Raw genomic sequence first — 27,711 nt, 5'->3', positions numbered from 1 at the left:
TAGAGGATATGATAGGATAGAGGATCGGATAGGAGATTGGATAGGATAGAGGATAGGAGACGATAGAGGATAGGATAGGTTAGACGATAGGATAGGATAGAGGATAGGATAGGATAGAGGATAGGATAGGATAGAGGATAGGATGGGATAGAGGATAGGATAGGATAGAGGATAGGATAGGATAGAGGATATGATAGGATAGAGGATCGGATAGGGGATTGGATAGGATAGAGGATAGGAGACGATAGAGGATAGGATAGGTTAGACGATAGGATAGGATAGAGGATAGGATAGGATAGAGGATAGGATAGGATAGAGGATAGGATAGAGGATAGGATAGAGGATAGGATAGAGGATAGGATAGAGGATAGGATAGGATAGAGGATAGAATAGGATAGAGGATAGGATAGGATTGAGGATAGGATAGGATAGAGGATAGGATATTATAGAGGATAGGATAGGATAGAGGATAAGGTAGGATAGAGGGTAGGATAGGATAGGATAGAGGATAGGATAGGATAGAGGATAGGATAGGATAGAGGATATGATAGGATAGAGGATCGGATAGGGGATTGGATAGGATAGAGGATAAGATAGGATAGAGGATAGGATAGGATTGAGGATAGTATAGGATAGAGCAAAGGATAGGATAGAGGATCGGATAGGTGATTGGATAGGATAGAGGATAGGATAGGATAGAGGATAGGATAGGATTGAGGATAGTATAGGATAGAGGATAGGATACGATAGAGTATAAGATAGGATAGAGGATAGGATAGGATAGAGGATAGGATAGGATAGAGGATAGGATAGGATAGAGGATAGTATAGGATAGAGGATAGGATAGGATAGAGGATAGGATAGGATAGAGGATAGAGGATAGGATAGGATAGAGGATAGGATAGGATAGAGGATAGGATATAGGATTGGATAGGATAGAGGATAGGATACGATAGTGGATAGGATACATGATAGGATAGGATACAAGATAGGATAGGATAGAGGATAGGATAGGATAGAGGATAGGATAGAGGATAGGATAGTGGATTGTATATGATAGAGGACAGGAGACGATAGAGGATAGGATAGGTTAGACGATAGGATAGGATAGAGGATAGGATAGGATAGAGGATAGGATAGGATAGATGATAGGATAGAGGATAGGATAGAGGATAGGATAGAGGATAGGATAGAGGATAGGATAGAGGATAGGATACGATAGAGGATAGAATAGGATAGAGGATAGGATAGGATTGAGGATAGGATAGGATAGAGGATAGGATATTATAGAGGATAGGATAGGATAGAGGATAAGGTAGGATAGAGGATAGGATAGGATAGAGGGTAGGATAGGATAGGATAGAGGATAGGATAGGATAGAGGATAGGATAGGATAGAGGATATGATAGGATAGAGGATCGGATAGGGGATTGGATAGGATAGAGGATAGGAGACGATAGAGGATAGGATAGGTTAGACGATAGGATAGGATAGAGGATAGGATAGGATAGAGGATAGGATAGGATAGAGGATAGGATAGGATAGAGGATATGATAGGATAGAGGATCGGATAGGGGATTGGATAGGATAGAGGATAGGAGACGATAGAGGATAGGATAGGTTAGACGATAGGATAGGATAGAGGATAGGATAGGATAGAGGATAGGATAGGATAGAGGATAGGATAATATAGAGGATAGGATAGGATAGAGGATAGGATAGGATAGAGGATAGGATAGGATAGAGGATAGGATATAGGATTGGATAGGATAGAGGATAGGATACGATAGTGGATAGGATACATGATAGGATAGGATAGAAGATAGGATAGGATAGAGGATAGGATAGGATAGAGGATAGGATAGAGGATAGGATAGTGGATTGTATAGGATAGAGGACAGGAGACGATAGAGGATAGGATAGGTTAGGGTTAGGGTAGGATAGAGAATAGGATACGATAGAGGATAGGATACGATAGAGGATAGGATAGGATAGAGGATAGGATAGGATAGAGGATAGGATAGGATAGAGGATAGGATAGGATAGAGGATAGGATAGGATAGAGGATAGGATAGGATAGAGGATAGGATAGGATAGAGGATAGGATAGGATAGAGGATAGGATAGGATAGGGGATAGGATATAGGATTGGATAGGATAGAGGATAGGATACGATAGTGGATAGGATACATGATAGGATAGGATAGAAGATAGGATAGGATAGAGGATAGGATAGGATAGAGGATAGGATAGAGGATAGGATAGTGGATTGTATAGGATAGAGGACAGGAGACGATAGAGGATAGGATAGGCTAGACGATAGGATAGGATAGAGGATAGGATAGGATAGAGGATAGGATAGGATAGAGGATAGGATAGAGGATAGGATAGAGGATAGGATAGAGGATAGGATAGAGGATAGGATAGGATAGAGGATAGAATAGGATAGAGGATAGGATAGGATTGAGGATAGGATAGGATAGAGGATAGGATATTATAGAGGATAGGATAGGATAGAGGATAAGGTAGGATAGAGGATAGGATAGGATAGAGGGTAGGATAGGATAGGATAGAGGATAGGATAGGATAGAGGATAGGATAGGATAGAGGATATGATAGGATAGAGGATCGGATAGGGGATTGGATAGGATAGAGGATAGGATAGGATAGAGGATAGGATAGGATTGAGGATAGTATAGGATAGAGGATAGGATACGATAGAGTATAAGATAGAATAGAGGATAGGATAGGATAGAGGATAGGATAGGATAGAGGATAGGATAGGATAGAGGATAGGATAGGATAGAGGATAGGATAGGATAGAGGATAGTATAGGATAGAGGATAGGATAGGATAGAGGATAGGATAGGATAGAGGATAGGATAGGATAGAGGATAGAATATAGGATTGGATAGGATAGAGGATAGGATACGATAGTGGATTGGATACATGATAGGATAGGATAGAAGATAGGATAGGATAGAGGATAGGATAGGATAGAGGATAGGATAGAGGATAGGATAGTGGATTGTATAGGATAGAGGACAGGAGACGATAGAGGATAGGATAGGTTAGGCGATAGGATAGGATAGAGGATAGGATAGGATAGAGGATAGGATAGGATAGAGGATAGGATAGGATAGAGGATATGATAGGATAGAGGATCGGATAGGGGATTGGATAGGATAGAGGATAGGAGACGATAGAGGATAGGATAGGTTAGACGATAGGATAGGATAGAGGATAGGATAGGATAGAGGATAGGATAGGATAGAGGATAGGATAGGATAGAGGATAGGATAGGATAGAGGATAGGATAGGATAGAGGATAGGATAGGATAGAGGATATGATAGGATAGAGGATCGGATAGGGGATTGGATAGGATAGAGGATAGGAGACGATAGAGGATAGGATAGGTTAGACGATAGGATAGGATAGAGGATAGGATAGAGGATAGGATAGAGGATAGGATAGAGGATAGGATAGAGGATAGGATAGAGGATAGGATAGAGGATAGGATAGAGGATAGGATAGAGGATGGGATAGAGGATAGGATAGAGGATAGGATAGAGGATAGGATAGGATAGAGGATAGAATAGGATAGAGGATAGGATAGGATTGAGGATAGGATAGGATAGAGGATAGGATATTATAGAGGATAGGATAGGATAGAGGATAAGGTAGGATAGAGGATAGGATAGGATAGAGGGTAGGGTAGGATAGGATAGAGGATAGGATAGGATAGAGGATAGGATAGGATAGAGGATATGATAGGATAGAGGATCGGGTAGGGGATTGGATAGGATAGAGGATAGGATAGGATAGAGGATAGGATATGATTGAGGATAGTATAGGATAGAGCAAAGGATAGGATAGAGGATCGGATAGGTGATTGGATAGGATAGAGGATAGGATAGGATAGAGGATAGGATAGGATTGAGGATAGTATAGGATAGAGGATAGGATACGATAGAGTATAAGATAGGATAGAGGATAGGATAGGATAGAGGATAGGATAGGATAGAGGATAGGATAGGATAGAGGATAGGATAGGATAGAGGATAGTATAGGATAGAGGATAGGATAGCATAGAGGATAGGATAGGGGATTGGATAGGATAGAGGATAGGATAGGATAGAGGATAGAATAGAGGATAGGATAGAGGATAGGATAGGATAGAGGATAGGATAGAGGATAGGATAGGATAGAGGATAGAATAGGATAGAGGATAGGATAGGGGATTGGATAGGATAGAGGATAGGATAGGATAGAGGATAGGATAGGATTGAGGATAGTATAGGATAGAGGATAGGATACGATAGAGTATAAGATAGGATAGAGGATAGGATAGGATAGAGGATAGGATAGGATAGAGGATAGGATAGGATAGAGGATAGGATAGGATAGAGGATAGCATAGGATAGAGGATAGGATAGCATAGAGGATAGGATAGGGGATTGGATAGGATAGAGGATAGGATAGGATAGAGGATAGAATAGAGGATAGGATAGAGGATAGGATAGGATAGAGGATAGGATAGAGGATAGGATAGGATAGAGGATAGAATAGGATAGAGGATAGGATAGGGGATTGGATAGGATAGAGGATAGGAGACGATAGAGGATAGGATAGGTTAGACGATAGGATAGGATAGAGGATAGGATAGGATAGAGGATAGGATAGGATAGAGGATAGGATAGAGGATAGGATAGAGGATAGGATAGAGGATAGGATAGAGGATAGGATAAAGGATAGGATAGGATAGAGGATAGAATAGGATAGAGGATAGGATAGGATTGAGGATAGGATAGGATAGAGGATAGGATATTATAGAGGATAGGATAGGATAGAGGATATGATAGGATAGAGGATCGGATAGGGGATTGGATAGGATAGAGGATAGGATAGGATAGAGGATAGGATAGGATAGAGGATAGGATATAGGATTGGATAGGATAGAGGATAGGATAGGATAGAGGATAGGATAGGATAGAGGATAGGGTAGGATAGAGGATAGGATAGGATAGAGGATAGGATAGGATAGAGGATAGGATAGGATAGAGGATAGGATAGGATGGAGGATAGGATAGGATAGAGGATAGGATAGGATAGAGGATAGGATAGGATAGAGGATAGGATATAGGATTGGATAGGATAGAGGATAGGATAGGATAGAGGATAGGATAGGATAGAGGATAGGATATAGGATTGGATAGGATAGAGGATAGGATAGGATAGAGGATAGGATAGGATAGAGGATAGGGTAGGATAGAGGATAGGATACGATAGAGGATAGGATACGATAGAGGATAGGATAGGATAGAGGATAGGATAGGATAGAGGATAGGATAGGATAGAGGATAGGATAGGATAGAGGATAGGATAGGATAGAGGATAGGATAGGATAGAGGATAGGATATAGGATTGGATAGGATAGAGGATAGGATACGATAGTGGATAGGATACATGATAGGATAGGATAGAAGATAGGATAGGATAGAGGATAGGATAGGATAGAGGATAGGATAGAGGATAGGATAGTGGATTGTATAGGATAGAGGACAGGAGACGATAGAGGATAGGATAGGCTAGACGATAGGATAGGATAGAGGATAGGATAGGATAGAGGATAGGATAGGATAGAGGATAGGATAGAGGATAGGATAGAGGATAGGATAGAGGATAGGATAGAGGATAGGATAGAGGATAGGATAGAGGATAGGATAGGATAGAGGATAGAATAGGATAGAGGATAGGATAGGATTGAGGATAGGATAGGATAGAGGATAGGATATTATAGAGGATAGGATAGGATAGAGGATAAGGTAGGATAGAGGATAGGATAGGATAGAGGGTAGGATAGGATAGGATAGAGGATAGGATAGGATAGAGGATATGATAGGATAGAGGATCGGATAGGGGATTGGATAGGATAGAGGATAGGATAGGATAGAGGATAGGATAGGATTGAGGATAGTATAGGATAGAGCAAAGGATAGGATAGAGGATCGGATAGGTGATTGGATAGGATAGAGGATAGGATAGGATAGAGGATAGGATAGGATTGAGGATAGTATAGGATAGAGGATAGGATACGATAGAGTATAAGATAGAATAGAGGATAGGATAGGATAGAGGATAGGATAGGATTGAGGATAGGATAGGATGGAGGATAGGATAGGATAGAGGATAGGATAGGATAGAGGATATTATAGGATAGAGGATAGGATAGGATAGAGGATAGGATAGGATAGAGGATAGGATAGGATAGAGGATAGAATATAGGATTGGATAGGATAGAGGATAGGATACGATAGTGGATTGGATACATGATAGGATAGGATAGAAGATAGGATAGGATAGAGGATAGGATAGGATAGAGGATAGGATAGAGGATAGGATAGTGGATTGTATAGGATAGAGGACAGGAGACGATAGAGGATAGGATAGGTTAGACGATAGGATAGGATAGAGGATAGGATAGGATAGAGGATAGGATAGGATAGAGGATAGGATAGGATAGAGGATAGGATATGATTGAGGATAGTATAGGATAGAGCAAAGGATAGGATAGAGGATCGGATAGGTGATTGGATAGGATAGAGGATAGGATAGGATAGAGGATAGGATAGGATTGAGGATAGTATAGGATAGAGGATAGGATACGATAGAGTATAAGATAGGATAGAGGATAGGATAGGATAGAGGATAGGATAGGATAGAGGATAGGATAGGATAGAGGATAGGATAGGATAGAGGATAGTATAGGATAGAGGATAGGATAGCATAGAGGATATGATAGGGTATTGGATAGGATAGAGGATAGGATAGGATAGAGGATAGAATAGAGGATAGGATAGAGGATAGGATAGGATAGAGGATAGGATATTATAGAGGATAGGATAGGATAGAGGATAATGTAGGATAGAGGATAGGATAGGATAGAGGGTAGGATAGGATAGGATAGAGGATAGGATAGGATAGAGGATAGGATAGGATAGAGGATATGATAGGATAGAGGATCGGATAGGGGATTGGATAGGATAGAGGATAGGAGACGATAGAGGATAGGATAGGTTAGACGATAGGATAGGATAGAGGATAGGATAGGATAGAGGATAGGATAGGATAGAGGATAGGATAGAGGATAGGATAGAGGATAGGATAGAGGATAGGATAAAGGATAGGATAGGATAGAGGATAGAATAGGATAGAGGATAGGATAGGATTGAGGATAGGATAGGATAGAGGATAGGATATTATAGAGGATAGGATAGGATAGAGGATATGATAGGATAGAGGATCGGATAGGAGATTGGATAGGATAGAGGATAGGATAGGATAGAGGATAGGATAGGATAGAGGATAGGATAGGATAGAGGATAGGATATAGGATTGGATAGGATAGAGGATAGGATAGGATAGAGGATAGGATAGGATAGAGGATAGGGTAGGATAGAGGATAGGATAGGATAGAGGATAGGATAGGATAGAGGATAGGATAGGATAGAGGATAGGATAGGATAGAGGATAGGATAGGATAGAGGATAGGATAGGATAGAGGATAGGATAGGATAGAGGATAGGATAGGATAGAGGATAGGATATAGGATTGGATAGGATAGAGGATAGGATAGGATAGAGGATAGGATAGGATAGAGGATAGGATATAGGATTGGATAGGATAGAGGATAGGATAGGATAGAGGATAGGATAGGATAGAGGATAGGGTAGGATAGAGGATAGGATACGATAGAGGATAGGATAGGTTAGACGATAGGATAGGATAGAGGATAGGATAGGATAGAGGATAGGATAGGATAGAGGATAGGATAGGATAGAGGATAGGATAGGATAGAGGATATGATAGGATAGAGGATCGGATAGGAGATTGGATAGGATAGAGGATAGGAGACGATAGAGGATAGGATAGGTTAGACGATAGGATAGGATAGAGGATAGGATAGGATAGAGGATAGGATAGGATAGAGGATAGGATAGGATAGAGGATAGGATAGGATAGAGGATAGGATAGGATAGAGGATAGGATAGGATAGAGGATATGATAGGATAGAGGATCGGATAGGGGATTGGATAGGATAGAGGATAGGAGACGATAGAGGATAGGATAGGTTAGACGATAGGATAGGATAGAGGATAGGATAGGATAGAGGATAGGATAGGATAGAGGATATGATAGAGGATAGGATAGAGGATAGGATAGAGGATAGGATAGAGGATAGGATAGGATAGAGGATAGAATAGGATAGAGGATAGGATAGGATTGAGGATAGGATAGGATAGAGGATAGGATATTATAGAGGATAGGATAGGATAGAGGATAAGGTAGGATAGAGGGTAGGATAGGATAGGATAGAGGATAGGATAGGATAGAGGATAGGATAGGATAGAGGATATGATAGGATAGAGGATCGGATAGGGGATTGGATAGGATAGAGGATAAGATAGGATAGAGGATAGGATAGGATAGAGGATAGTATAGGATAGAGGATAGGATAGGATAGAGGATAGGATAGGATAGAGGATAGAGGATAGGATAGGATAGAGGATAGGATAGGATAGAGGATAGGATATAGGATTGGATAGGATAGAGGATAGGATACGATAGTGGATAGGATACATGATAGGATAGGATTGAGGATAGGATAGGATAGAGGATAGGATATTATAGAGGATAGGATAGGATAGAGGATAAGGTAGGATAGAGGATAGGATAGGATAGAGGGTAGGATAGGATAGGATAGAGGATAGGATAGGATAGAGGATAGGATAGGATAGAGGATATGATAGGATAGAGGATCGGATAGGGGATTGGATAGGATAGAGGATAGGAGACGATAGAGGATAGGATAGGTTAGACGATAGGATAGGATAGAGGATAGGATAGGATAGAGGATAGGATAGGATAGAGGATAGGATAGGATAGAGGATAGGATAGGATAGAGGATAGGATAGGATAGAGGATAGGATAGGATAGAGGATAGGATAGGATAGAGGATAGGATATAGGATTGGATAGGATAGAGGATAGGATACGATAGTGGATAGGATACATGATAGGATAGGATAGAAGATAGGATAGGATAGAGGATAGGATAGGATAGAGGATAGGATAGAGGATAGGATACTGGATTGTATAGGATAGAGGACAGGAGACGATAGAGGATAGGATAGGTTAGGGTTAGGGTAGGATAGAGAATAGGATACGATAGAGGATAGGATACGATAGAGGATAGGATAGGATAGAGGATAGGATAGGATAGAGGATAGGATAGGATAGAGGATAGGATAGGATAGAGGATAGGATAGGATAGAGGATAGGATAGGATAGAGGATAGGATAGGATAGAGGATAGGATAGGATAGAGGATAGGATAGGATAGAGGATAGGATATAGGATTGGATAGGATAGAGGATAGGATACGATAGTGGATAGGATACATGATAGGATAGGATAGAAGATAGGATAGGATAGAGGATAGGATAGGATAGAGGATAGGATAGAGGATAGGATAGTGGATTGTATAGGATAGAGGACAGGAGACGATAGAGGATAGGATAGGCTAGACGATAGGATAGGATAGAGGATAGGATAGGATAGAGGATAGGATAGGATAGAGGATAGGATAGGATAGAGGATAGGATAGAGGATAGGATAGAGGATAGGATAGAGGATAGGATAGAGGATAGGATAGAGGATAGGATAGGATAGAGGATAGAATAGGATAGAGGATAGGATAGGATTGAGGATAGGATAGGATAGAGGATAGGATATTATAGAGGATAGGATAGGATAGAGGATAAGGTAGGATAGAGGATAGGATAGGATAGAGGGTAGGATAGGATAGGATAGAGGATAGGATAGGATAGAGGATAGGATAGGATAGAGGATATGATAGGATAGAGGATCGGATAGGGGATTGGATAGGATAGAGGATAGGATAGGATAGAGGATAGGATAGGATTGAGGATAGTATAGGATAGAGGATAGGATACGATAGAGTATAAGATAGAATAGAGGATAGGATAGGATAGAGGATAGGATAGGATAGAGGATAGGATAGGATAGAGGATAGGATAGGATAGAGGATAGGATAGGATAGAGGATAGTATAGGATAGAGGATAGGATAGGATAGAGGATAGGATAGGATAGAGGATAGGATAGGATAGAGGATAGAATATAGGATTGGATAGGATACGATAGTGGATTGGATACATGATAGGATAGGATAGAAGATAGGATAGGATAGAGGATAGGATAGGATAGAGGATAGGATAGAGGATAGGATAGTGGATTGTATAGGATAGAGGACAGGAGACGATAGAGGATAGGATAGGTTAGACGATAGGATAGGATAGAGGATAGGATAGGATAGAGGATAGGATAGGATAGAGGATAGGATAGGATAGAGGATATGATAGGATAGAGGATCGGATAGGGGATTGGATAGGATAGAGGATAGGAGACGATGGAGGATAGGATAGGTTAGACGATAGGATAGGATAGAGGATAGGATAGGATAGAGGATAGGATAGGATAGAGGACAGGATAGGATAGAGGATAGGATAGGATAGAGGATAGGATAGGATAGAGGATATGATAGGATAGAGGATCGGATAGGGGATTGGATAGGATAGAGGATAGGAGACGATAGAGGATAGGATAGGTTAGACGATAGGATAGGATAGAGGATAGGATAGAGGATAGGATAGAGGATAGGATAGAGGATAGGATAGAGGATAGGATAGAGGATAGGATAGAGGATAGGATAGAGGATGGGATAGAGGATAGGATAGAGGATAGGATAGAGGATAGGATAGGATAGAGGATAGAATAGGATAGAGGATAGGATAGGATTGAGGATAGGATAGGATAGAGGATAGGATATTATAGAGGATAGGATAGGATAGAGGATAAGGTAGGATAGAGGATAGGATAGGATAGAGGGTAGGGTAGGATAGGATAGAGGATAGGATAGGATAGAGGATAGGATAGGATAGAGGATATGATAGGATAGAGGATAGGATAGGATAGAGGATAGGATAGGATAGAGGATAGGATAGGATAGAGGATAGGATAGGATAGAGGATAGTATAGGATAGAGGATAGGATAGCATAGAGGATAGGATAGGGGATTGGATAGGATAGAGGATAGGATAGGATAGAGGATAGAATAGAGGATAGGATAGAGGATAGGATAGGATAGAGGATAGGATAGAGGATAGGATAGGATAGAGGATAGAATAGGATAGAGGATAGGATAGGATTGAGGATAGGATAGGATAGAGGATAGGATATTATAGAGGATAGGATAGGATAGAGGATAGGATAGGATAGAGGATAGGATAGGATAGAGGATATGATAGGATAGAGGATCGGATAGGGGATTGGATAGGATAGAGGATAGGAGACGATAGAGGATAGGATAGGTTAGACGATAGAATAGGATAGAGGATAGGATAGGATAGAGGATAGGATAGGATAGAGGATAGGATAGAGGATAGGATAGAGGATAGGATAGAGGATAGGATAGAGGATAGGATAAAGGATAGGATAGGATAGAGGATAGAATAGGATAGAGGATAGGATAGGATTGAGGATAGGATAGGATAGAGGATAGGATATTATAGAGGATAGGATAGGATAGAGGATATGATAGGATAGAGGATAGGATAGGATTGAGGATAGGATAGGATAGAGGATAGGATATTATAGAGGATAGGATAGGATAGAGGATATGATAGGATAGAGGATCGGATAGGGGATTGGATAGGATAGAGGATAGGATAGGATAGAGGATAGGATAGGATAGAGGATAGGATATAGGATTGGATAGGATAGAGGATAGGATAGGATAGAGGATAGGATAGGATAGAGGATAGGGTAGGATAGAGGATAGGATAGGATAGAGGATAGGATAGGATAGAGGATAGGATAGGATAGAGGATAGGATAGGATGGAGGATAGGATAGGATAGAGGATAGGATAGGATAGAGGATAGGATAGGATAGAGGATAGGATATAGGATTGGATAGGATAGAGGATAGGATAGGATAGAGGATAGGATAGGATAGAGGATAGGATATAGGATTGGATAGGATAGAGGATAGGATAGGATAGAGGATAGGATAGGATAGAGGATAGGGTAGGATAGAGGATAGGATACGATAGAGGATAGGATACGATAGAGGATAGGATAGGATAGAGGATAGGATAGGATAGAGGATAGGATAGGATAGAGGATAGGATAGGATAGAGGATAGGATAGGATAGAGGATAGGATAGGATAGAGGATAGGATATAGGATTGGATAGGATAGAGGATAGGATACGATAGTGGATAGGATACATGATAGGATAGGATAGAAGATAGGATAGGATAGAGGATAGGATAGGATAGAGGATAGGATAGAGGATAGGATAGTGGATTGTATAGGATAGAGGACAGGAGACGATAGAGGATAGGATAGGCTAGACGATAGGATAGGATAGAGGATAGGATAGGATAGAGGATAGGATAGGATAGAGGATAGGATAGAGGATAGGATAGAGGATAGGATAGAGGATAGGATAGAGGATAGGATAGAGGATAGGATAGAGGATAGGATAGAGGATAGGATAGGATAGAGGATAGAATAGGATAGAGGATAGGATAGGATTGAGGATAGGATAGGGGATTGGATAGGATAGAGGATAGGATAGGATAGAGGATAGGATAGGATTGAGGATAGTATAGGATAGAGCAAAGGATAGGATAGAGGATCGGATAGGTGATTGGATAGGATAGAGGATAGGATAGGATAGAGGATAGGATAGGATTGAGGATAGTATAGGATAGAGGATAGGATACGATAGAGTATAAGATAGAATAGAGGATAGGATAGGATAGAGGATAGGATAGGATAGAGGATAGGATAGGATGGAGGATAGGATAGGATAGAGGATAGGATAGGATAGAGGATATTATAGGATAGAGGATAGGATAGGATAGAGGATAGGATAGGATAGAGGATAGGATAGGATAGAGGATAGAATATAGGATTGGATAGGATAGAGGATAGGATACGATAGTGGATTGGATACATGATAGGATAGGATAGAAGATAGGATAGGATAGAGGATAGGATAGGATAGAGGATAGGATAGAGGATAGGATAGTGGATTGTATAGGATAGAGGACAGGAGACGATAGAGGATAGGATAGGTTAGACGATAGGATAGGATAGAGGATAGGATAGGATAGAGGATAGGATAGGATAGAGGATAGGATAGGATAGAGGATAGGATATGATTGAGGATAGTATAGGATAGAGCAAAGGATAGGATAGAGGATCGGATAGGTGATTGGATAGGATAGAGGATAGGATAGGATAGAGGATAGGATAGGATTGAGGATAGTATAGGATAGAGGATAGGATACGATAGAGTATAAGATAGGATAGAGGATAGGATAGGATAGAGGATAGGATAGGATAGAGGATAGGATAGGATAGAGGATAGGATAGGATAGAGGATAGTATAGGATAGAGGATAGGATAGCATAGAGGATATGATAGGGTATTGGATAGGATAGAGGATAGGATAGGATAGAGGATAGAATAGAGGATAGGATAGAGGATAGGATATTATAGAGGATAGGATAGGATAGAGGATAGGATAGGATAGAGGATAGGATAGGATAGAGGATAGGATAGAGGATAGGATAGAGGATAGGATAGAGGATAGGATAAAGGATAGGATAGGATAGAGGATAGAATAGGATAGAGGATAGGATAGGATTGAGGATAGGATAGGATAGAGGATAGGATATTATAGAGGATAGGATAGGATAGAGGATATGATAGGATAGAGGATCGGATAGGGGATTGGATAGGATAGAGGATAGGATAGGATAGAGGATAGGATAGGATAGAGGATAGGATAGGATAGAGGATAGGATATAGGATTGGATAGGATAGAGGATAGGATAGGATAGAGGATAGGATAGGATAGAGGATAGGGTAGGATAGAGGATAGGATAGGATAGAGGATAGGATAGGATAGAGGATAGGATAGGATAGAGGATAGGATAGGATAGAGGATAGGATAGGATAGAGGATAGGATAGGATAGAGGATAGGATAGGATAGAGGATAGGATAGGATAGAGGATAGGATAGGATAGAGGATAGGATAGGATAGAGGATAGGATATAGGATTGGATAGGATAGAGGATAGGATAGGATAGAGGATAGGATAGGATAGAGGATAGGATATAGGATTGGATAGGATAGAGGATAGGATAGGATAGAGGATAGGATAGGATAGAGGATAGGGTAGGATAGAGGATAGGATACGATAGAGGATAGGATACGATAGAGGATAGGATAGGATAGAGGATAGGATAGGATAGAGGATAGGATAGGATAGAGGATAGGATAGGATAGAGGATAGGATAGGATAGAGGATAGGATAGGATAGAGGATAGGATAGGATAGAGGATAGGGTAGGATAGAGGATAGGATACGATAGAGGATAGGATACGATAGAGGATAGGATAGGATAGAGGATAGGATAGGATAGAGGATAGGATAGGATAGAGGATAGGATAGGATAGAGGATAGGATAGGATAGAGGATAGGATAGGATAGAGGATAGGATAGGATAGAGGATAGGATAGGATAGAGGGTAGGATAGGATAGGATAGAGGATAGGATAGGATAGAGGATAAGATAGGATAGAGTATAGGATAGGATAGAGGATAGGATAGGATAGAGGATAGGATAGGATTGAGGATAGGATAGGATTGAGGATAGTATAGGATAGATGAAAGGATAGGATAGAGGATCGGATAGGTGATTGGATGGGATAGAGGATAGGATAGGATAGAGGATAGGATAGGATAGAGGATAATATAGGATAGAGGATAGGATAGGATAGAGGATAGGATAGGATAGAGGATAGGATAGGATAGAGGATAGGATAGGATAGAGGATAGTATAGGATAGAGGATATGATAGGATAGAGGATAGGATAGGATAGAGGATATTATAGGATAGAGGATAGGATAGGATAGGATAGAGGATATTATAGGATAGAGGATAGGATAGGATAGGATAGAGTATAGGATTGGATAGAGGATACGATATTATAGAGGATAGGATAGGATAGAGGAAACGATAGGGTATTGGATAGGATAGAGCATAGGATAAAGAATAGGATAGGATAGAGGATAGGATAGGGGATTGGATAGCATACGGGATTGGATAGGATAGAGGATAGGATACGGTAGAAGATAGGATAGGATACAGGATAGGATAGGGGATTGGATAGGAAAGAGTATAGGATAGGATAGGATAGAGGATACGATATTATAGAGGATAGGATAGGATAGAGGATAGGATAGGATAGGATAGAGGATAGGATAGGATAGAGGATAGGATAGGATAGAGGATAGGATAGGATAGAGGATATGATAGGATAGAGGATCGGATAGGGGATTGGATAGGATAGAGGATAGGATAGGATAGAGGATAGGATAGGATAGAGGATAGGATAGGATAGAGGATAGGATAGGATAGAGGATAGGATAGGATAGGATAGAGGATAGGATAGGATAGAGGATACGATAGGATACAGGATAGGATAGGATAGAGGATACGATAGAATAGGATAGAGGATAGGACAGGATTGAGGATAGGATAGGATAGAGGATAGGATATTATAGAGGATAGGATAGGATAGAGGATAGGATAGGGGATTGGATAGGATAGAGGATAGGATAGGATAGAGGATAGGATAGGATTGAGGATTGGATAGGATAGAGGAAAGGATAGGATAGAGGATCGGATAGGTGATTGGATAGGATAGAGGATAGGATAGGATAGAGGATAGTATAGGATAGAGGATAGGATAGGATAGAGGAAACGATAGGGTATTGGATAGGATAGAGCATAGGATAAAGAATAGGATAGGATAGAGTATAGGATAGGATAGAGGATACGATATTATAGAGGATAGGATAGGATAGAGGATAGGATAGGATAGAGGATAGGATAGGATAGAGGATAGGATAGGATAGAGGATAGGATAGGATAGAGGATAGGATAGGATAGGATAGAGGATAGGATAGGATAGAGGATACGATATTATAGAGGATAGGATAGGATAGAGGAAACGATAGGGTATTGGATAGGATAGAGCATAGGATAAAGAATAGGATAGGATAGAGGATAGGATAGGGGATTGGATAGCATACGGGATTGGATAGGATAGAGGATAGGATACATTAGAGGATAGGATAGGATGGAGGATAGGATAGGGGATTGGATAGGATAGAGTATAGGATAGGATAGGATAGAGGATACGATATTATAGAGGATAGGATAGGATAGAGGATAGGATCGGATAGAGGATAGGATAGGGGATTGGATAGGATAGAGGAAAGGATAGGATAGAGGATAGGATAGGATAGAGGATAGGATATAGGATTGGATAGGTTAGAGGATAGGATACGATAGTGGATAGGATAGATGATAGGATAGGATAGAGGATAGGATAGGATAGAGGATAGGATAGGGAATTGGATAGGATAGAGGATAGGATAGGATAGAGGATAGGATAGGATTGAGGATAGGATAGAATAGAGGAAAGGATAGGATAGAGGATCGGATAGGTGATTGGATAGGATAGAGGATAGGATATTATAGAGGATAGGATAGGATAGAGGATAGGATAGTATAGAGGATAGGATAGGATAGAGGATAGAATAGGATAGATGATAGGATAGGAAAGAGGATAGGATAGGATACAGGATAGGATAGGATAGAGGATAGGATAGGGGATTGTATAGGATAGAGGATAGGATAGGATAGAGGATAGGATAGGATTGAGGATAGGATAGGATAGAGGAAAGGATAGGATAGAGGATCGGATAGGTGATTGGATAGGATAGAGGATAGGATAGGATAGAGGATAGTATAGGATAGAGGATAGGATAGGATAGAGGATAGGATAGGATAGAGGATAGGATAGGATAGAGGATAGGATAGGATAGAGGATATTATAGGATAGAGGATAGGATAGGATAGGATAGAGTATAGGATAGGATAGAGGATACGATATTATAGAGGATAGGATAGGATAGAGGAAACGATAGGGTATTGGATAGGATAGAGCATAGGATAAAGAATAGGATAGGATAGAGGATAGGATAGGGGATTGGATAGCATACGGGATTGGATAGAATAGAGGATAGGATACGATAGAGGATAGGATAGGATGGAGGATAAGATGGGGGATTGGATAGGATAGAGTATAGGATAGGATAGGATAGAGGATACGATATTATAGAGGATAGGATAGGATAGAGGATAGGATCGGATAGAGGATAGGATAGGGGATTGGATAGGATAGAGGAAAGGATAGGATAGAGGATAGGATAGGATAGAGGATAGGATATAGGATTGGATAGGTTAGAGGATAGGATACGTTAGTGGATAGGATATATGATAGGATAGGATAGAGGATAGGATAGGGGATTGGATAGGATAGAGGATAGGATAGGATAGAGGATAGGATAGGATTGAGGATAGGATAGGATAGAGGAAAGCATAGGATAGAGGATCGGATAGGTGATTGGATAGGATAGAGGATAGGATAGGATAGAGGATAGTATAGGATAGAGGATAGGATAGGATAGAGGATAGGATAGGATAGAGGATAGGATAGGATAGAGGATAGGATAGGATAGAGGATAGGATAGGAGAGAGGATAGGATAGGGAATTGGATAGGATAGAGGATAGGATAGGATAGAGGATAGGATAGGATTGAGGATAGGATAGAATAGAGGAAAGGATAGGATAGAGGATCGGATAGGTGATTGGATAGGATAGAGGATAGGATATTATAGAGGATAGGATAGGATAGAGGATAGGATAGTATAGAGGATAGGATAGGATAGAGGATAGAATAGGATAGATGATAGGATAGGAAAGAGGATAGGATAGGATACAGGATAGGATAGGATAGAGGATAGGATAGGGGATTGTATAGGATAGAGGATAGGATAGGATAGAGGATAGGATAGGATTGAGGATAGGATAGGATAGAGGAAAGGATAGGATAGAGGATCGGATAGGTGATTGGATAGGATAGAGGATAGGATAGGGTAGAGGATAGTATAGGATAGAGGATAGGATAGGATAGAGGATAGGATAGGATAGAGGATAGGATAGGATAGAGGATAGGATAGGATAGAGGATATTATAGGATAGAGGATAGGATAGGATAGGATAGAGTATAGGATAGGATAGAGGATACGATATTATAGAGGATAGGATAGGATAGAGGAAACGATAGGGTATTGGATAGGATAGAGCATAGGATAAAGAATAGGATAGGATAGAGGATAGGATAGGGGATTGGATAGCATACGGGATTGGATAGGATAGAGGATAGGATACGATAGAGGATAGGATAGGATGGAGGATAAGATGGGGGATTGGATAGGATAGAGTATAGGATAGGATAGGATAGAGGATACGATATTATAGAGGATAGGATAGGATAGAGGATAGGATCGGATAGAGGATAGGATAGGGGATTGGATAGGATAGAGGAAAGGATAGGATAGAGGATAGGATAGGATAGAGGATAGGATATAGGATTGGATAGGTTAGAGGATAGGATACGATAGTGGATAGGATATATGATAGGATAGGATAGAGGATAGGATAGGATAGAGGATAGGATAGGGGATTGGATAGGATAGAGGATAGGATAGGATAGAGGATAGGATAGGATTGAGGATAGGATAGGATAGAGGAAAGCATAGGATAGAGGATCGGATAGGTGATTGGATAGGATAGAGGATAGGATAGGATAGAGGATAGTGTAGGATAGAGGATAGGATAGGATAGAGGATAGGATAGGATAGAGGATAGGATAGGATAGAGGATAGGATAGGTTAGAGGATAGGATAGGATAGAGGATGGGATAGGATAGCGGATAGGATAGGATATAGGATTGGATAGGATAGAGGATAGGATACGATAGAGGATAGGATAGGATAGAGGATAGGATAGAGTATAGAATAGGATAGAGGATACGATAGGATAGAAGATAGGATAGGATTGAGGATAGTATAGGATAGAGGAAAGGATAGGATAGAGGATAGGATAGGATTGAGGATAGGATAGGATAGAGGAAAGGATAGGATACAGGATCGGATAGGTGATTGGATAGGATAGAGGATAGGATAGGATAGAGGATAGTATAGGATAGAGGATAGGATAGGATAGAGGATAGGATAGGATAGAGGATAGAGGATAGGATAGGATAGAGGATAGGATAGGATAGAGGATAGGATAGGATAGCGGATAAGATAGGATATAGGATTGGATATGATAGAGGATAGGATAGGATAGAGGATATGATACGATAGAGGATAGGATAGGATAGAGGATAGGATAGAGGATAGGATACGATAGAGGATAGGATATTATAGAGGATAGGATAGGATAGAGGATAGGATAGGATAGAGCATAGGATAGGATAGAGGATAGAGGATAGGATAGGATAGAGGATAGGATAGGATAGCGGATAGGATAGGATATAGGATTGGATAGGATAGAGGATAGGATAGGATAGAGGATATGATACGATAGAGGATAGGATAGATGATAGGATAGCATAGAGGATAGGATAGGGGATTGGATAGGATAGAGTATAGGATAGGATAGAGGATAGTATAGGATAGAGGATAGGATAGGATAGAGGATAGGATAGGATAGAGGATAGGATAGGATAGAGGATAGAGGATAGGATAGGATAGGATAGAGGATAGGATAGGATAGAGGATAGTATAGTATAGAGGATAGGATAGGATACAGGATAGGATAGGATAGAGGATATTATAGGATAGAGGATAGGATAGGATACTATAGAGGATAGGATAAGATAGAGGATCGGATAGGATGGAGGAAAGGATAGGATAGAGAATACGATACGATAGAGTATACTACATAGGATTGGATAGGATAGAGGATAGGATACGATAGAGGACAGGATATTGTAGGATAGAGAATAGGATAGGATGGATGATATTAAGGATAGAGGATGCGATATTATAGAGGAGAGGATCGAATAGAGGAAAGGATAGGATACAGGATAGGATAGGATAAAGGATTGGATAGGATAGAGGATAGCATAGGATAGAGGATAGGATAGGATAGAGGATAGGATAGGGGATTGGATAGGATAGAGTATAGGATAGGATAGGATAGAGGATAGGATAGGATAGAGGATAGGATAGGATAGAGGATAGGATAGGATAGAGGATAGGATAGGATAGAGGATAGGATAGGATAGAGGATACGATAGGATAGAGGATAGGATAGGATAGAGGATTGGATTGGTTAGAAGATAGGATATAGGATTGGATGGGATAGAGGATAGGATACGATAGTGGATAGGATAGATGATAGGATACTATAGAGGATAGGATAGGATAGGGGATAGGATAGAGGATAGGATAGTGGATTGTATAGGATAGAGGAAAGGAGACGATAGAGGATAGGATAGGTTAGAGGACAGGATAGGATAGAGGATAGGATAGGATAGAGGATAGGATAGAGGATAGGATAGAGGATAGGATAGAGGATAGGATAGGATAGAGGATAGGATAGGGGATTGGATAGGATAGAGGAAAGGATAGGATAGAGGATAGGATAGGATAGAGGATAGGATATAGGATTGGATAGGATAGAGGATAGGATACGATAGTGGATAGGATAGATGATAGGATAGGATAGAGGATAGGATAGGATAGAGGATAGGATAGAGGATAGGATAGAGGATAGGATAGTGGATTGTATAGGATAGAGGACAGAAGACGATAGAGGATAGGATAGGTTAGAGGATAGGATAGGATAGAGGATAGGATAGTGGATTGTATAGGATAGAGGACAGAAGACGATAGAGGATAGGATAGGATAGAGGAAAGGAGAGGGTAGAGGATAGGATAGGATAGAGGATAGGATAGGGTAGAGGTTAGGTTGGATAGAGGATAGGATAGAGGATAGGATAGTGGATTGTATAGGATAGAGGACAGAAGACGATAGAGGATAGGATAGGTTAGAGGATAGGATAGGATAGAGGATAGGATAGTGGATTGTATAGGATAGAGGACAGAAGACGATAGAGGATAGGATAGGATAGAGGAAAGGATAGGGTAGAGGATAGGATAGGATAGAGGATAGGATAGGATAGAGGTTAGGTTGGATAGAGTATAGAATAGGATAGAGGACAGGATAGGATAGAGGATAGGATAGGATTGAGGATAGGATAGGATAGAGGAAAGGATAGGATACAGGATCGGATAGGTGATTGGATAGGATAGAGGATAGGATAGGATAGAGGATAGTATAGGATAGAGGATAGGATAGGATAGAGGATAGGATAGGATAGAGGATAGAGGATAGGATAGGATAGAGGATAGGATAGGATAGAGGATAGGATAGGATAGCGGATAAGATAGGATATAGGATTGGATATGATAGAGGATAGGATAGGATAGAGGATATGATACGATAGAGGATAGGATAGGATAGAGGATAGGATAGAGGATAGGATACGATAGAGGATAGGATATTATAGAGGATAGGATAGGATAGAGGATAGGATAGGATAGAGGATAGGATAGGATAGAGGATAGAGGATAGGATAGGATAGAGGATAGGATAGGATAGCGGATAGGATAGGATATAGGATTGGATAGGATAGAGGATAGGATAGGATAGAGGATATGATACGATAGAGGATAGGATAGATGATAGGATAGCATAGAGGATAGGATAGGGGATTGGATAGGATAGAGTATAGGATAGGATAGAGGATAGTATAGGATAGAGGATAGGATAGGATAGAGGATAGGATAGGATAGAGGATAGGATAGGATAGAGGATAGAGGATAGGATAGGATAGAGGATAGGATAGGATAGAGGATAGTATAGTATAGAGGATAGGATAGGATACAGGATAGGATAGGATAGAGGATATTATAGGATAGAGGATAGGATAGGATACTATAGAGGATAGGATAAGATAGAGGATCGGATAGGATGGAGGAAAGGATAGGATAGAGAATACGATACGATAGAGTATAGGACATAGGATTGGATAGGATAGAGGATAGGATACGATAGAGGACAGGATATTGTAGGATAGAGAATAGGATAGGATGGATGATATTAAGGATAGAGGATGCGATATTATAGAGGAGAGGATCGAATAGAGGAAAGGATAGGATACAGGATAGGATAGGATAAAGGATTGGATAGGATAGAGGATAGCATAGGATAGAGGATAGGATAGGATAGAGGATAGGATAGGGGATTGGATAGGATAGAGTATAGGATAGGATAGGATAGAGGATAGGATAGGATAGAGGAAAGGATAGGATAGAGGATCGGATAGGTGATTGGATAGGATAGAGGATAGGATAGGATAGAGGTTAGGTTGGATAGAGTATAGAATAGGATAGAAGATAGGATAGGATAGAGGATAGGATAGGATTGAGGATAGTATAGGATAGAGGAAAGGTTAGGATAGAGGATCGGATAGGTGATTGGATAGGATAGAGAATAGGATACGATAGAGGATAGGATCGGATAGAGGATAGGATAGGGGATTGGATAGGATAGACAATAGGTGACGATAAAGGATGGGATAGGGGATTGTATAGGATAGAGGATAGGAGACGATAGAGGATAGGATAGGGGATTGTATAGGCTAGAGGACAGGAGACGATAGAGGATAGGATAGGATAGAGGATAGTATAGGATAGAGGATAGGATAGGATAGAGGATAGGATAGGATACAGGATAGGATACGATAGAGGATATTATAGGATAGAGGATAGGATAGGATAATATAGAGGATAGGATAAGATAGAGGATCGGATAGGATGGAGGAAAGGATAGGATAGAGAATACGATACGATAGAGTATAGGACATAGGATTGGATAGGATAGAGGATAGGATACGATAGAGGACAGGATATTGTAGGATAGAGAATAGGATAGGATGGATGATATTAAGGATAGAGGATGCGATATTATAGAGGAGAGGATCGAATAGAGGAAAGGATAGGATACAGGATAGGATAGGATAGAGGATTGGATAGGATAGAGGATAGCATAGGATAGAGGATAGGATAGGATAGAGGATAGGATAGGGGATTGGATAGGATAGAGTATAGGATATAATAGGATAGAGGATACGATATCATAGAGGATAGGATAGGATAGAGGAAAGGATAGGATAGAGGATCGGATAGGTGATTGGATAGGATAGAGGATAGGATAGGATAGAGGTTAGGTTGGATAGAGTATAGAATAGGATAGAGGATAGGATAGGATAGAGGATAGGATAGGATTGAGGATAGTATAGGATAGAGGAAAGGATAGGATAGAGGATCGGATAGGTGATTGGATAGGATAGAGGATAGGATAGGATAGAGGATAGGATAGGATAGAGGATAGGATAGGATGGATGATATTATGGATAGAGGATGCGATATTATAGAGGAGAGGATCGAATAGAGGAAAGGATAGGATACAGGATAGGATAGGATAGAGGATTGGATAGGATAGAGGATAGCATAGGATAGAGGATAGGATAGGATAGAGGATAGGATAGGGGATTGCATAGGATAGAGTATAGGATAGGATAGGATAGAGGATACGATATCATAGAGGATAGGATAGGATAGAGGAAAGGATAGGATAGAGGATCGGATAGGTGATTGGTTAGGATAGAGGATAGGGTAGGATAGAGGTTAGGTTGGATAGAGTATAGAATAGGATAGAGGATAGGATAGGATAGAGGATAGGATAGGATTGAGGATAGTATAGGATAGAGGAAAGGATAGGATAGAGGATCGGATAGGTGATTGGATAGGATAGAGGATAGGATAGGATAGAGGATAGGATAGGATAGAGGATAGGATAGGATAGAGGATAGGATAGGATAGAGGATAGGATAGGATAGAGGATAGGATAGGATAGATGATTGGATTGGTTAGAAGATAGGATATAGGATAGGATAGGATAGAGGATAGGATAGGATAGAGGATAGAGGATAGGATAGGATAGAGGATAGGATAGGATAGCGGATAGGATAGGATAGCGGATAGGATAGGATATAGGATTGGATAGGATAGAGGATAGGATAGGATAGAGGATAGGATAGGATAGAGGATAGGATAGGATAGAGGATAGAGGATAGGATAGGATAGAGGATAGGATAGGATAGAGGATAGTATAGGATAGAGGATAGGATAGGATAGAGGATACGATATTATAGAGGATAGGATAGGATAGAGGAAAGGATAGGATAGAGGATCGGATAGGTGATTGGATAGGATAGAGGATAGGATAGGATCGAGGTTAGGTTGGATAGAGTATAGAATAGGATAGAGGATAGGATAGGATAGAGGATAGGATAGGATTGAGGATAGTATAGGATAGAGGAAAGGATAGGATAGAGGATCGGATAGGTGATTGGATAGGATAGAGTATAGGATACGATAGAGGATAGGATCGGATAGAGGATAGGATAGGGGATTGGATAGGATAGACAATAGGTGACGATAAAGGATGGGATAGGGGATTGTATAGGATAGAGGATAGGAGACGATAGAGGATAGGATAGGGGATTGTATAGGCTAGAGGACAGGAGACGATAGAGGATAGGATAGGATAGAGGATAGTATAGGATAGAGGATAGGATAGGATAGAGGATAGGATAGGATACAGGATAGGATAGGATGGGATACAGGATAGGATAGGATAGAAGATATTATAGGATAGAGGATAGGATAGGATACTATAGAGGATAGGATAAGATAGAGGATCGGATAGGATGGAGGAAAGGATAGGATAGAGAATACGATACGATAGAGTATAGGACATAGGATTGGATAGGATAGAGGATAGGATACGATAGAGGACAGGATATTGTAGGATAGAGAATAGGATAGGATGGATGATATTAAGGATAGAGGATGCGATATTATAGAGGAGAGGATCGAATAGAGGAAAGGATAGGATACAGGATAGGATAGGATAGAGGATTGGATAGGATAGAGGATAGCATAGGATAGAGGATAGGATAGGATAGAGGATAGGATAGGTGATTGGATAGGATAGAGGATATGATAGGATAGAGGTTAGGTTGGATAGAGTATAGAATAGGATAGAGGATAGGATAGGATAGATAGGATAGGATTGAGGATAGGTTAGGATAGAGGATAGGATAGGATAGAGGATTGGATACGATAGAGGATAGGATATTATAGAGGATAGGATAGGATAGAGGATAGGATAGGATAGAGGATAGGATAGGATAGAGGATAGGATAGGATAGAGGATAGGATAGGATAGAGGATAGGATAGGATAGAGGATAGGATAGGATAGAGGATAGGATAGGATAGAGGATAGGATAGGATAGAGGATTGGATTGGTTAGAAGATAGGATATAGGATTGGATAGGATAGAGGATAGGATACGATAGTGGATAGGATAGATTATAGGATAGGATAGAGGATAGGATAGGATAGGGGATAGGATAGAGGATAGGATAGTGGATTGTATAGGATAGAGGAAAGGAGACGATAGAGGATAGGATAGGTTAGAGGATAGGATAGGATAGAGGATAGGATAGGATAGGATAGAGGATAGGATAGAGGATAGGATAGAGGATAGGATAGGATAGAGGATAGGATAGGGGATTGGATAGGATAGAGGAAAGGATAGGATAGAGGATAGGATAGGATAGAGGATAGGATATAGGATTGGATAGGATAGAGGATAGGATACGATAGTGGATAGGATAGATGATAGGATAGGATAGAGGATAGGATAGGATAGAGGATAGGATAGGATAGAGGATAGGATAGGATAGAGGATAGGATAGAGGATAGGATAGAGGATAGGATAGTGGATTGTATAGGATAGAGGACAGAAGACGATAGAGGATAGGATAGGTTAGAGGATAGGATAGGATAGAGGATAGGATAGTGGATTGTATAGGATAGAGGACAGAAGACGATAGAGGATAGGATAGGATAGAGGATAGGATAGGATAGAGGATAGAGGATAGGATAGGATAGAGGATAGGATAGGATAGCGGATAGGATAGGATATAGGATTGGATAGGATAGAGGATAGGATAGGATAGAGGATATGATACGATAGAGGATAGGATAGGATAGAAGATAGGATAGGATAGAGGATAGGATACGATAGAGGATAGGATATTATAGAGGATAGGATAGGATATAGGATAGGATAGGATAGATGATAGGATAGGATAGAGGATAGGATAGGATAGAGGATTGGATTGGATAGAGGATACGATATTATAGAGGACAGGATAGGATAGAGGAAACGATAGGGTATTGGATAGGATAGAGCATAGGATAAAGAATAGGATAGGATAGAGGATAGGATAGGGGATTGGATAGGATAGAGCATAGGATAGGATAGGATAGAGGATACGATATTATAGAGGATAGGATTGGATAGAGGATAGGATCGGATAGAGGATAGGATAGGGGATTGGATAGGATAGAGGAAAGGATAGGATAGAGGATAGGATAGGATAGAGGATAGGATAGAGGATAGGATACAGGATAGGATAGGATTGAGGATAGGATAGGATAGAGGAAAGGATAGGATAGAGGATCGGATAGGTGATTGGATAGGATAGAGGATAGGATAGGATAGAGGATAGGATAGGGTAGCGGATAGGTTAGGATAGAGGATAGGATAGGATAGAGGATAGGATAGGTGATTGGATAGGATAGAGGATAGGATAGGATAGAGGATAGTATAGGATGGAGGATAGGATAGGATAGTGGATAGGATAGGATAGAGGATAGGATAGGATAGAGGATAGAGGATAGGATAGGATAGAGGATAGGATAGGATAGCGGATAGGATAGGATATAGGATTGGATAGGATAGAGGATAGGATAGGATAGAGGAAAGGATAGGGTAGAGGATAGGATAGGATAGAGGATAGGATAGGATAGAGGTTAGGTTGGATAGAGTATAGAATAGGATAGAGGACAGGATAGGATAGAGGATAGGATAGGATTGAGGATAGGATAGGATACAGGAAAGGATGGGATACAGGATCGGATAGGTGATTGGATAGGATAGAGGATAGGATAGGATAGAGGATAGTATAGGATGGAGGATAGGATATGATAGAGGATAGGATAGGATAGAGGATAGGATAGGATAGAGGATAGAGGATAGGATAGGATAGAGGATAGGATAGGATAGCGGATAGGATAGGATATAGGATTGGATAGGATAGAGGATAGGATAGGATAGAGGATATGATACGATAGAGGATAGGATAGGATAGAGGATAGGATAGGATAGAGGATAGGATACGATAGAGGATAGGATATTATAGAGGATAGGATAGGATAGAGGATAGGATAGGATAGATGATAGGATAGGATAGAGGATAGGATAGGATAGAGGATTGGATTGGATAGAGGATACGATATTATAGAGGATAGGATAGGATAGAGGAAACGATAGGGTATTGGATAGGATAGAGCATAGGATAAAGAATAGGATAGGATAGAGGATAGGATAGGGGATTGGATAGCATACGGGATTGGATAGGATAGA

This window comes from Halictus rubicundus, unplaced genomic scaffold, assembly GCF_050948215.1.
Source record: "Halictus rubicundus isolate RS-2024b unplaced genomic scaffold, iyHalRubi1_principal scaffold0051, whole genome shotgun sequence".
NCBI classification, from domain to species: domain Eukaryota; kingdom Metazoa; phylum Arthropoda; class Insecta; order Hymenoptera; family Halictidae; genus Halictus; species Halictus rubicundus.
The sequence above is the reverse complement of the archived record's forward strand: the minus strand, read 5'-3'. Positions refer to the sequence as shown.